A 13,075-nucleotide genomic window follows, 5' to 3' on the forward strand; every position below is an offset into this window, starting at 1 on the left:
TCCAAAGGATCCACAAAGCCACGCATGTGGGGGGAAAATTGTTTGGGTGCAGCGGCGTAGTAAGGTCAGGTGGTACCCGGTGCAGAAACTTTCCCGTCACCATGGCTTCGAAAAAATGGCAAAAATGTGTTTAAAACATATTTTTGCCATTTTGTCACCCCCTCAGGGATGACACCAGCGGGGGTCCGCACCCCGCTTCCTACACCACTGTTTGGGTGCATTTTCTTCCCTTCCGGGTCCCTCCCAGAACCCTATATTACATCCATGAGGTCAGGGAACATCTACTATGATCCCTACTGTTACATTTCAGTCCAAATTTCGTACACCACAACCCTTCCCCGATAATTGAAAAGGCAGGCGTAACTTTCTAGCCAGGTTGTGGCCAGCAAATCAGGCCTTGATTTTCCTCTGGATCTGCAAAGCCCTCACAGTGGATCCACATCCATAGATATACACATTTCTTTTCCCTTTAATAACTCAGTCTACTGAAGAGATTCACACAATCACAGAGAGAGATCTTTCTGTACCAAGATCTAGCTTTCTGCCAAATTTGGTGTAATTGCGTTCGGACTGTAGTCCTGTTCAAAATCCCTGTGGCAAATTGCATGGGGAAAACGCATTTTAAGGACCCCCCTTTTTTCCCCCCTCTGCGCCACTTTGAGTAACCCCAAAACGTTCAATATAGCAGCTCAAGTTAGTGGCAAACTAGTTTTGAAATTTTCATGAGGATTCGTCAAATGGTGCCAAAGTTATTAGCGAAATTAAACACATGAAACTAGGATGGATATATATAGATATATATATATCTATATATCTCGAAAGACATTTATTTATTTTCAAAATTATTTCCTATGGGTTTTTATTATAATTCCCTGCGTCCATTATTTTCTATGTAAGGGAAGGGTGTTGCTGTTCGCTACATTTTCTCCAGGTCTTCGATTGTTTTAGGGTTATTTTAGGAGAACATATGTGGTTTAGGTGCAGATTTCATTGTATCCCTTATTGAAGTAGAGCTGCTCTGGAAATCTGCACTTGCCACATGGCAAACAATTTTTGCCCTTTTGACAGATGCAAGTGTGAAACACAAGTTGCAGACATGTACTGTTTTTTGCATGTGTGCTCTTTTTCGTGAATTTGCCCTATGGCACATTTGTACGTTCTGTTTTGTGAATTATACGTGATGTGTTTAAGCCTGGCCTAACTAAAGAGCTTCTTGCTTTTACTCCCGTGTTAGCAGCTGTAAATGCATTTTCATGGAATAGCAATTACAGCCATTCCTAGTTTGTATACGAGACGGATGGACCTTGTGTTTTTACATCTTGTTCTACGATTGGGACGTTCTGGTCACATGTAAAATCCAAATATTGACAAACCATGGGTGTGACTGATGATCTTGTTTTCCAGCAGATTAAAAAACTTGAGCAGAATTATTAGTTATCCGAACTAACAGGGTTTTAGAAGAATGTTTTGCGTAGAATAACATTGTTTGCTCATCAATGTTCTGTACGTTTGCTGAAACTGTCTACACAGTGGCTACACGTTCTTGTGTAATTACATTGCATTCTGGAGACATCTGCAGGAGGTGCATATTCTGCATTGAGAATCTGCACTCCGGTCAAAGAGGACTGTTGACAGTAACTCCTTTCCTCCTGTTGCTCAAAAACTACAACTGATTACCAAGGAACCTATAAGAGGGACCCAGTGAGCTGAAAGATGTAGACAAAGCCAACTTTCAAAATATTTTCTCCTTATATTACATGTTTTTCTTTTGCTTCAGTGGTGGGGAAGGTAGAATGATGACCCTCGGGGTTATAGATCTTGGCAAAAATGTAAAATCTTTCTTCGTTTTTTTTTTAATGCTTGCATCACATACCCGGAAATACCTTCCTGTTGAGAAGGACACAAGGTCTGTGTAGTATTCAAAGAAGTGAAGATCCAATAAATACTTGAAAAGTGGATTTATTCCGGTGGTAAATAGAGCACATCTGATCAGGTCAGCAAGCAGGACAAACTGTCCAGTTACATTCCAAACCAACTCCCATAAAGAATACAGAATATTAAGCACATTCAAATGAGCACATTAAATTAAAGCGATACTAACACTAGAATGAATTAAAGCAATACACTTACCAAAGATAACATGTACTACAGTCTGCCTCTATTTGCACCCACGATCAACCACTTTCCACCTAAGAATTTAGAGCTGATCAGCTGCAGCCTGCAGAAGCACACCGCTTCACGCAGAGTGACACCACAACCGCATGCTTGACAAATTTAATTATACAGTTGCAGTCACCACTGTAGTAATGGTTCAACTGCAAATCCCCCCAAAAATGCATTTTTTAAAAATTTGTCTATAACTTTATAGCCTATGAATGGCTTTTATCGAAATGTGGCAATTTATTATCTTAGTCAGCTAAGTTACGACATGCCATATTGCAAGAAAGACCGTCCACGGGAGAAATATGTTGGGGCTGTGGGGGGGGAAGAAGAGTTTTGCCAATTGAGCTGCCAAATTAAAAGTTGCTCACATCCACAGCCTGAACAGATGAATGGATTTACACCACATTTGACATGAAAGTAGACCTTTACTTACCAAGCTTGCTTTTGTTGGTTTATTGTTAATCAGTTCAGAAGTTTTAAAGATATTAGCATTTTAAAAAGTTGCTGTGTGGGTTCTAAAGGGTTAACACTTTGTATAGCTCAGCCATTGGCGACTAGTAAATAATTTGCCAGTCGGGAAATAAAAAAAAATACAAAAAAATCAAAGAAGCTGACTGAACGAGGAAGCATTTTATTCTGTTGTACCTTTTGGATTAACAGTTCCAGAGTTGGTTCTGCAGATCCGAGAGATCGGTTTGGCTGGCACAAGAGAGAGTTCTCTTTGAGCAGCCATTACAGGACTCTTAGTACAATACGCACCCATAAATAGGGCTTATAAGGGGGAATATAGGCACATCCTAACCCCCAGACCACAGTGAGGGTGGGAGGAAAATTGTTTTTGGGCTGGGGAGGTGAGAGAGGAAGGGACTCGGAGTGGCCTTCTTTGGTTAAATAAAAAAAAAAGCAAACAATTACAGGATTCGCTTGTCAAATTTCCAAGTCACGAATCCACTGCCCTAAAACGGTACCTAGCTGCCATTTTTAGGAGTTGGAGAGTCGCAAGTCAGAAATCATACTTAAATCCGAAGGCAAGCTTTAGGGTGGGGCTTTGGATTCACAGATCTTAGTTAGGGTTTGCAAATTCCCCCCCCCCCCCCCCCCCCCAAAAAAAGGGCCTGGCCTAAGACCAAGCACTATGGGCGAACCCTTGTGCATTAGTCAAAGGACAGGTTCTGCCCCCAACCCATGGTATGCACAACCGGAGACCTTGCACTAAGGTGGTTCGAGGCCTGCGGCTGGTTGGAATCAGGGCTTTCACCTAACCACTATGGACAAAGGCTGTGGGCAGGTTGTATGCAGGGCCTGGCTTATGGACAAGTGCTGCACCCAACTTTGGCAGTGCCCAACAGGAGTTGTTAATTAATTGCATTATAAAAAAATAATGAAATTATCAGGAATAAAAGCCACAATTAAAAACACACACAACTCATTGCATGTGCCATACTCAAAAAAGAAATTTGCCAATGGCACAGAAACTCCAAAACAGTTACCAGGAGAACATAGCACATGTCGGGCGTTACGGCGTGTGTTGTGTGTTTTGATGACGATAGAAGGCAAATTGCAGTGCTGTGCTTTGCTTTCTTGTGTATCCACATATAAATAAATTTCTTGATGGCCAGCAGAAGCCTACCTTAGCCACGTGTTGTTTTTTTTATTTTTTTTTTTAGTTAATACAGCACTTTCCAGTGGGATTTTCCTGTGGGACTTTTCTTTCCCAGCAGGATTGGGTATTTTAAAAGAAAACAAAAATTGCTCTCAAGTGCTTCAGCTTTGCTGGGATGTGGTACATGAAGACCTGGCAAAATTACTTTATTGCTTTCAGCCCTGTTGCTTTGCTGAAATTCGACACCACATCATATTGAAGCCGAGAAAGTTCATGTTGTAAATCTAGTCTACAAATGTATTGCACCATTGAAGTTAATAGAACTTCTACAACCAATGAGACCATGTTTTTGTAACCAATATTTAGGAAACATTTATTTGTTAAACCTCTTTTGAAATATATCTGAAAGAGACAATTCGTTATGGATTCCTCATCTTAGAATTACCCCCAGGCGTCCGACTGGAGCTGGAGAACTTTTTTAGCAGTACCCATGCTAGTCGGTAGCGTCGGTAGAGTCCGCGTTCGTCGTCATCGTGGTCGCCGGAATGACGTTGCGGTATCTACTTAGAATCCGTCCCTGTTCGCTGACCTCAGTTCTTTCTTTTTCCGCGCCAGCCAGCGCAGATCCTCAAAGAGCGGTACAGAGAGTCACTTTTTGAGACTCTTTTTGTCGACGTCTTTTCGAGTCCTCACGAGTTCTGGTGCGCCCAGGGTTGTCCCTTCCTCGAACCGACTTCAAGGCTTGCGGCTCCTGTCACAAATTGATGTCGGTAATGTACCCATACCTTGTGAGCCTTTGGTGTTTGGAGCGTGACCACGACCCAAAGTCGTGCTCTGACTGCCAGGCCATGAACCCGAAGTCTTTTCGGGAGCCGTCCCGAAAGCTTCTTGAGGCCCGGCAGTCCGCGCCGCTCAATGTTGTGGTTGAGAGGGAGGTTGCGGGACCGGTCGCGGAGTCATCACCACTACCATTCCTTGTCGAAGTCTTTGGATAAGTTGAAGCACAAAAAGAAGGCGATGCGACCTGGGTAGAGGAAGGTAGTCATCCAACTCTGCCCGCGGAGCCTGTTGGGTTGACCCCAATCCTCCCTCCCTTCCCAGGGACCGGGGCAACCTCTGCCCAACTTCGTTGTTTTTACGAAGCCCTCCATTTGATCTTTGGGCAGCCCAACTCCTCTGGCGTGACTTTGGGCCCTGCGAACTCGGCTGGGGCTTTAGGCCTTTGATGCTGGCGGCTTCGGTTCCAGCGCCGCAGGGCCCCCAGGGATCCAGGCCTGGATCCGGATCGGCGCCAGTTGACCTTGTGACACCTCCTCCGTATCCAGTGACACATCCTTCGATGCCCGTTGTGTCCCCAGCTGACGTCAGCCCCAGCCTCCCCCTCAATGTGGACACAGAGCCGAACCGGCGTCGACCGACGTCTGGACCGGTGCGAACCGGTACTTTTGTACCATGGTTTTCCCCTGGTGTTCCCTATCACCCTGAATGGCTACCAGAGGAGGATGAGGAGGATTGGGAGGGGTCTGTAGACCCTCTGTCTGACCAGTTGGAAAAACCGAACTGGAGAGCTGAGTTGGGTGAAGCCAGTGGTCTGGAAACCTCCCCAGACCTTGGCATGCTATCCCCGCCTACCGTGGCTACGGTGGAGGGTGCTTCATATGCAGTGGTGTTGCGTAGGGCGGTTGAGGCCTGAAACCTCAACACACAATCTTCTGGAGCGGAGGGCCATCTGCTGGGAGCTGAAAACCTTCATGACGTCCATTTCACAAAGGGAGGCTGGGACCGGTGCTCCCAGGGAATACTTCCGCCAATTGTTACTGCAACAAAAAGGGCGTGGTGGGGTCATGGACCATGTGTCAGGAGGCCTTGCACCTCTGGAAATGGCTGGACCGCCAAGGAATTTTCCTGGTGGTGAAAATCCTGGCAGTATCATTGAATTCCTGGGGGATAAGCTCAGCCGTTGGTGCATAGAGGATCGAGGATCATGAGTGGCTGTTGGACCCAAAGGTGGTCCAAGGTCTCTTCCGCAAATCAGGAGAATTTTGGCTAGAGCTGTTCACCACTGCAGAAAACTCGCAATGTCCACACTTCTGCAGGTGGGATTTTCTCGCTTGAAGACCGATTCCATATCGAGTGGAACTCTGTACTCCTGTATGCCTTTCGGCTGATAGATGTAAAAAAAACAAGGACCCCCTGGAAAAATTGGTAAGACAATTCTTAGGACATGGTAAATTTATAATGGAAAAGAACTCCTACGCAACTGAACAGTTTAAAATATCACTCAATATTATTAAGTTTAATGTAACCGATCAACAAATGCTCAGATATATTTCAAATTATTTAACGTGGTAATGGTTGTCTTGAAGACTTACCATTGCCACATTTTGGTTTATGTATTTTCATGAAAAGAAATTAGGTTATGAATACATTTTTTGGGGGATATTTTTAAACCATGAAGATGATTTTAACATTTGATTATTAAATAATTTGAAATATATGAGCATTTTTTGATCTGTTTCATTAAACTTAATAATATTGAGTGATATTTTAAACTGTTCCGTTGCCTAGGAGTTCTTTTCCATTATATGCCTTTCAGCTAATGCCACATCTGCCCCGTGTTCTAAAGATCATCAGGTCAGACTGGGCTCTAATGGGGTCCTAATGTCATCCTAGTGGCTATGAATTGGGCAAGGAGAGTATGGTATCTTGAACTTCTGTGCTTCAGCATATGCCCTTCGAGGAGGACCTGCTGTTCTAGCAACATGACCAAGTTATGTACCTGACCCTTCGCAATCTCCGCATTCATGCTTGGAGATTGAGCGATGACAGCTGAACACCTTCGACCTCTCGCTGGATGTCATTCTGGCAGCCAGGCATCCTGACAAAAACTGTATACATCTTTTGTCTGGACCAAATTGTGGTTTGGTGCGGTACATGCCAGATTGCCCCCTTAATTATAGGTTCTGGTGCTGCTTGTTCTCTCTCTTGCCTGGCAAGGCCTAACTTTGGGCACAGTTAATGGTTCTATTTCGTTCCTCTTACGGTTGCCAGATCAGCCCTCCCTGTTTAAATTAGCAGTTTTGATGCGTTTTTTGGAAGAGCTACAGCATATTTTCCCTTTGTGATGCTCCAGTTGGACCTTAATCTGGTCCTGACTTATCTGATTTGCATTCCGTTCGAGTTGCTTCACAGCTGTCCTTTACGGCTCCGCACCATAAAGAGTGTGTTCCTCAATGCCATTACCTTAGCATGGTGAATGCGTGGGCTTCAGGCTCTTTCTGTTAATTCACTTATGACCTTCTTACCTGACAAACTAGTTCAGTGAACTCTGGCATCCTTACTGGTGAACTTTTTGACGCCATTCCACGTCCGTCAAACCATCACACTGCCATAAGGAGACTGGAGAGGAGGACGGAGTAACAAACCAGATATAGAGTAACCAGGGAAGAATGGCGCACAGTGATCTATATAAGCTCCAAGCAAAGGGACACCCCTCTGAGACGGCTGTGCCCCAAGCGTACGCAGATGGCCACAAGGTGATAGGACAGAGACACCAACGTAAATGCACTGCACCTGCTGTGGCATATGTTAGCGAGAGTAACCCATTGTTTCAGAGATCTACTGGGCATTCACTGCTGTTATGTGATCGAAAAGCACTGTATCGAAATTAAATAAATCATCGTGATACTGGTCAAGTTATGAGCTGTAATTGATGTTTCAATAAATAGAATAACATTGATTGTACCAAATACCACCAGTTGGTCGATCAGCTTTTTGTGGGGGTCTCTGCTGGGAGAAAGCTAAGCAGTACATAAACCTCCTGCTGGATCGTGCTCTGCATGAAGATTTAATACGCTGTGGCGAAAAAGCAGTCTCCCCAAGGACTGCATGCTGAATCAACTAGGGCTAAAGCTGCTACTACCTCTTCAGCACACAGAGATCCTTTATTAGACACATACAAGACAGCTACATGTGCGTCCCGCTATACCATTACAAAAGACAATAGTCTGGACATTCAGCTTTGCCGGGATAGGGAATTTTGCCAGCTTGGTCCTGCAGGACTTTCTTGTTTGGGTTCCTCTCAAAGACCCACCTCCAAATAGAGACTGCTTTGGTGTCTATTCAAAAGGTGAGGAATCTCTGCACTAGAAGTCTCAATCGGAAGAGTATGTTTCTTACATTCACTGTCTCTGGTAGAGACTCTACCTGCAGAATCCTCACTGACCCTCCAAACCTCCCCGTTCTGTGTTTGGACTCTGTCCATTAATAGGATCCGAAGTCTAGGAATCTGTACACTGTCTACCAATTCGCTTTGGGGCTCTGTATATTAAGTCCCATGTGATCCAGGTTAGGCTGGGTAGAGTGGCAAAGAGCGTTCAGGCTTTACTAGAGGAACATATGTTAAGCATTTCAGAGTGCCAACCTGGGCGATCAGTAATTGACACGACTCAAAACAAATCCAACACCAATTTATAAACTTAAAGCAGACTTCTATAAATTTTAGACACCAAAATGAAGTCAATCGGATAAGTATAACCGGAGATATGGAATTTTAGAAGCAAAATGAAATCCATGCTAAACAGTACTGCTAAATGTTTTAATTGCGGTCAATAGGAAAAAGCACTAGTGACCATCGATCATTTGGAGGTTGAGTTGCGTGGAACCCAAAGAGGGTACAGGTGATGTTGGTCCCAGGACCAAGCCTTGACAGTGTTTGATTTTACCTGGCTCGAGAAGCCCTGGTGTAGAGTTGTCCTGGCTGTCCATGGTGCTGAAGCGGGAGCCGCTGTGGAGCTGGTTTTACAGCTTTCATGGTTCTGGTGAAAAAGCCAACTATGAAGCCAATGCTGATGTTTGGGTGAAGATTTTGCAGAGTTCCCTCGAGGTGCAGCATCGAGTAAAGGTGGTGGTTGCTGGACTGGCACCCAACAAGCCTAGGCAGTGGTAAGATCAGCAGAGTTGTTTCTCTGTATGAAGCTCCTGGAGAAAACGTTAGCAGCCTGAACCTTGCTGGAGGTCCGGACTATGTTTACCACAATGCACTGGACCATCTGTTTTTGGCCATTCCCTCGGAGGGCCCGATATCCAGCGACTCTTTGGTTCCGGGACATTGCTTTTTCCTGCGTTGTGCAAGGGACTGGTGACACTAGTCCAGTGATCTGGAGTTGCCATTGGCTCTCAAAAGGGTCCCTCTGTCTGGGGTAACCAAGCTTTGGTCCAAGACGAGCCGCAATCGTGTGGCTCCATGAAGGATTTCCACAGGTGCAGAATATCACGCCTTTGGCTTGTGCAGCTCTTGCTGTAGCAGATTCAGGCCTCTTGTGTCCTTTGTTGCAAGTCAGATCAGAACTGAGATTCTGGTGTCGGGGGTAGGCCTTAAATCCTAGATTTAGGGGTGTGGGTGCAAGTGGCAAATGCAGCTTATCCACCATTGAGGTGACCACATTGGGGCAGGTGGAGAGTGTCACATGGTCTACACAGAACCGTTTATTCTATCACTTTTAAAAATGGCAGAAGTGTTCCTCAGCTGTACAGACCAGGTAGCCCACCCTAGAGTGTGGCCAGCCTTTTGCGGGTGTACACTTCCTGAATACCTAATTTTCCACCTGTCCAGGAGCAAAGTGTGCTGGGGGGGGGGGGGAGGGGGATGCTGGAGGAAGGCTGTTTTCTCCTTTGGGAGGCAGCTTGGTTGCATATCACAGCCAGTGAAAGGCTTTGAAGCTCACCGCCTTGATGTGGCACTTCATTAGGCATTCTGCCAGTGAGGGAGGTGTGACGACCTTCCTGTCTAGGCCATTGTTTCTGACTCCTGGGAGACTTCACACCTCATGGCAGAGGGTCAAGATTGATGTCTTGGTGGCAACAGCTGCGGGCTGGCAGCCAGAGCGCAGGAAGGCTGGGTCAACCAGGTGGGCAACCTCTAAGGTAGCCACCTGGGTGCATGCCACATTCTCCTCTTCACAAGATTCATCTAAGGGGTGCGGAGGCATGTTTGATACCAAACTAGACCTATTTTGGCAGTACCATAATGGAGCTGGCGACTTAGAGTTCGCCCGGGTGCCAGCCTATGTTATTTTTTTGGATCACCTATCACTTAGAGTAGCATTTAATGGTAAAAGCATTATAGGGACATACAAGCTTGCACTGATATATCCTCACCTTTAACATAATGCACCCTGCGCTCAGGAGGCCTTCCTTGGGGGTGACTGGCATATATTAAAAAGAGTGCATTGACTTTGCCAAACATGGTGAGGGCAAAGTCGAGTTTGAGCAGTTTGTACTGCTCCTGCAGTCTTCAATGACAGGCCTGCTGTCATCGGATTACTTGGGTTAATCAGGGTGGCATAAACAGTGCTTCAGGCCCTGGTGATCGCTTTAGCACCCATCCCCTGGGTACCACTGGTACCATATACTGGGGACTTATAAGGGGGTTTAAGTCCTTACCAATTGGGGTTAACAATTCACATATATCTGTTAAAGAGAGAGTGCATTGGGCTCTGGTCAGCAGGCTCCAATGCACTTTCAGAGTTTTAACCATCCGAATTAGAGCAAAAAGTGGGGTGACCATACAAAAAGGACACTTTCCGACACACTGCTTCTGGGGATGCAGACAGTCTCGAAAGCAACTGATGTCCGCATGCTGGAGTGGCTTTTATATAGGCCGAACTCGTCCCTTCCGGAGCGGAAATGCATCAGTGTGGAGGGGTAAGGCATTCCCTTCTGGTGTGCAAAAAAGGTTCCAAATCCAGTCTTTAACGAATACAAAAGAGCCATCCTTACCGCCAAGACCGAATACTTCTCGGGCAGGATTCTTGCAGCTGAGAATCAACCAAGAGAAATCTTTGCCTCAGTTCAAGAGTTGGCGTCCTCTGACAGGACATCTTCCAGGACCCCTCAGTCCCAATCCTTCTGCGACCTACTCAATGATTTCTTCATTGAAAAAGTCGCATTAATCAAGGCCAACATACCCCCACTTCCCCTGCCTTCTGTGACTTCTCGCTGTCACCTAATCAGTCCAACTTGACTCAAATACCCCTACTGACTAAAGAAACCTATCTCCCTCTATTAGCCCGGGTCAAGTCAGGTTCTCCCACTGACCCCTGTCCGGCCCACGTGCTGCGTAGGGCCTTTTCAGATTGTTACATGCCCTCTCTCTCCCTTCTCAATGACTCACTCCGGCAGGGCATTGTCCCCGCCACTTACAAAGCAGCCACTATCATCCCCATTCTAAAAAAGTCTGGATTAGATCCCTCTGCCCCTTTAAATTACCGCCCCATTTCCCTTCTCCCTTTCCTGGGCAAAGTCCTTGAGTCCTATGTCACCAAGATGCTCAGTTCCTTTGTCGAGGATAGCGGTCTCCTCGCACCATGTCAGGCAGGTTTCCGGCCTCGACATTCTACTGAGAAGCTTGTTGTCTCGGTCTTAGACGAATTACGAGAGGGACTGGACTCCAATACCCATCAGGCCCTCATTCTTTTAGATCTGTCTGCTGCTTTTGACACGGTTGACCATTCCATCCTTCTTTCCCGTGTCAGGGCGGCGGGCATAGGAGGCCTGATGTTGGTTTGGATCAGTTCCTTCTTGAGCGAGCGTACTCCAGCAGTTCGCCTGGCCGATTTCACTGCCTCCTTACGTAAGGTTCAGTGCGGTGTCCCTCAGGGATCCTCCCTTTCCCCTTTATTGTTTAACCTCTACATTCTCCCCCTTATTTCTGCACTTCAAGAGATGGAGGTCACGGTGTACTACGCCGACGACCTCCAGCTCATCTTCAATCTTTCTCACTCCCCTATCACCGCCCACAATATTCACTCTGTAATGCTGTATATCAGGGACTGGATGAACTCTAATCATTTAAAACTAAACCCGGATAAGACCGAATTGGTTCTTACCGGAGGCAGTCGCAGCCCCTGGTCCCCCAGCTTCTGGCCACCTTCCCTAGGTCCCCCACCCTCACCTTCACCATCGCCAAAACACTTGGGATCACTCTAGATCAACACCTCACACTTCACGCCCAGATCAGTTCTGTAGTCTCCTCCTGTTTCTTTACCCTTCGCACTATCCGCAAAATTTCTCGTTTCTTTTCTCCCTATGCACTAAAACTGATTTTGATGGCGATGGTTCTATCGTGCCTGGATTATGGGAATATTGTATAGAACGGTGTCCCCGCCAGTGCCCTTCGTCGCCTCCAACTGGTGCAAAATCAGGCGGCCTGCCTGATTTTCGGGCTACCCAAATCTTCCCATATCACTTCCACCCTCAAATCACTTCACTGGTTACCTATTAAAGAACGGGCCCTCTTCAAGCTGGGCTGTACAATCTTTCAGGCCCTAGCGGGGTCCGCCCCCGCGTTCATTTCCTCTGCCATTACTGTCTACCGCCCTGGCAGAGAACTACGCTCTTCCACTAAGTCCCTCCTTTCTGTATCCCGCTTTAAGAAAAGCAGGTCGGGAGGCTTGAAATTCTCAGTACTTGCCCCCACCTTTTGGAATGCTCTCCCCAAAGCTGTTGGATCCGCCCCCTCCTCTATTGAGTTCCGAAAGGCTCTCAAGACCCATCTTTTTCACCAAGCCTTCCCATCCTAAATCCTGCGCCCCGTTCACTGGGTTTACACCTTCCCCCCCCCCCCCCCCCCCCCCCCCCCAGCGCCAAGAAACCGCATGGTAAATGTGCGCTTTATAAATTTCTGTAAATTCAAATTCAGTCTGATACCTAGGTAATATTTAAAAGGTGAGGAATCTGCGGCTAGATAGTCTCTACCAGAAAGTGCATTACTGACGGTAAATAACTTGTTCATCAAGACATGATGAACAGCAATGTTCCTGAAACGATTAACTAGCTATCCACGCCACACTTGCTGAGATGAAAAAAAAAAAAAGCTTCTTCAGCTTACACTTAGTAGTGGGAGGTCTATCTATTTGCTGTGGTTAGTGAAGTGTAAGCTCATAACGTTTGAACAAAGGCAGCAGGTAGGAATCATCTACATGTAGTATACTACTGTATAAAATGATTGAGTGCGCCAGACATAGATGTGAACTCCAGTGCTGGTGAGAAGCACCACCCTTTGGTATCTGGAGGTGAACTCTTTTTAACTTAGGAAGTCTGTTGCAGTGTTGCCTCAGTTTTTTTACTTCTGTCTGCTTTATTTGGGAGCTGGCAAGACAGACTTTTACCCACGCATGCATATTTTTACGTTTTGCAAACAAACACTTCCTATTAAATAGTTTGCTTAAAAAAATCACCATACAGAAAGGTACTTCCGGTCGTCTATAAGAGGTAAGTGTCTGCTCGACCAGCAAGTTAAGTAGTGTT

At 46.1% G+C, this 13,075-nt stretch overlaps 1 protein-coding gene across 1 annotated transcript in view; it reads left to right on the forward strand.

The window, feature by feature from the left end:
• TXNDC12 (thioredoxin domain containing 12) overlaps positions 1-13,075 on the forward strand; it is a 115,549-nt gene that overhangs the window by 63,904 nt on the left and 38,570 nt on the right. The window lies entirely within an intron of this gene.

The sequence above is a fragment of the Lissotriton helveticus genome, chromosome 1_2 (assembly GCF_964261635.1).
Source record: "Lissotriton helveticus chromosome 1_2, aLisHel1.1, whole genome shotgun sequence".
In the NCBI taxonomy this organism is placed as follows: Eukaryota; Metazoa; Chordata; class Amphibia; order Caudata; family Salamandridae; genus Lissotriton; species Lissotriton helveticus.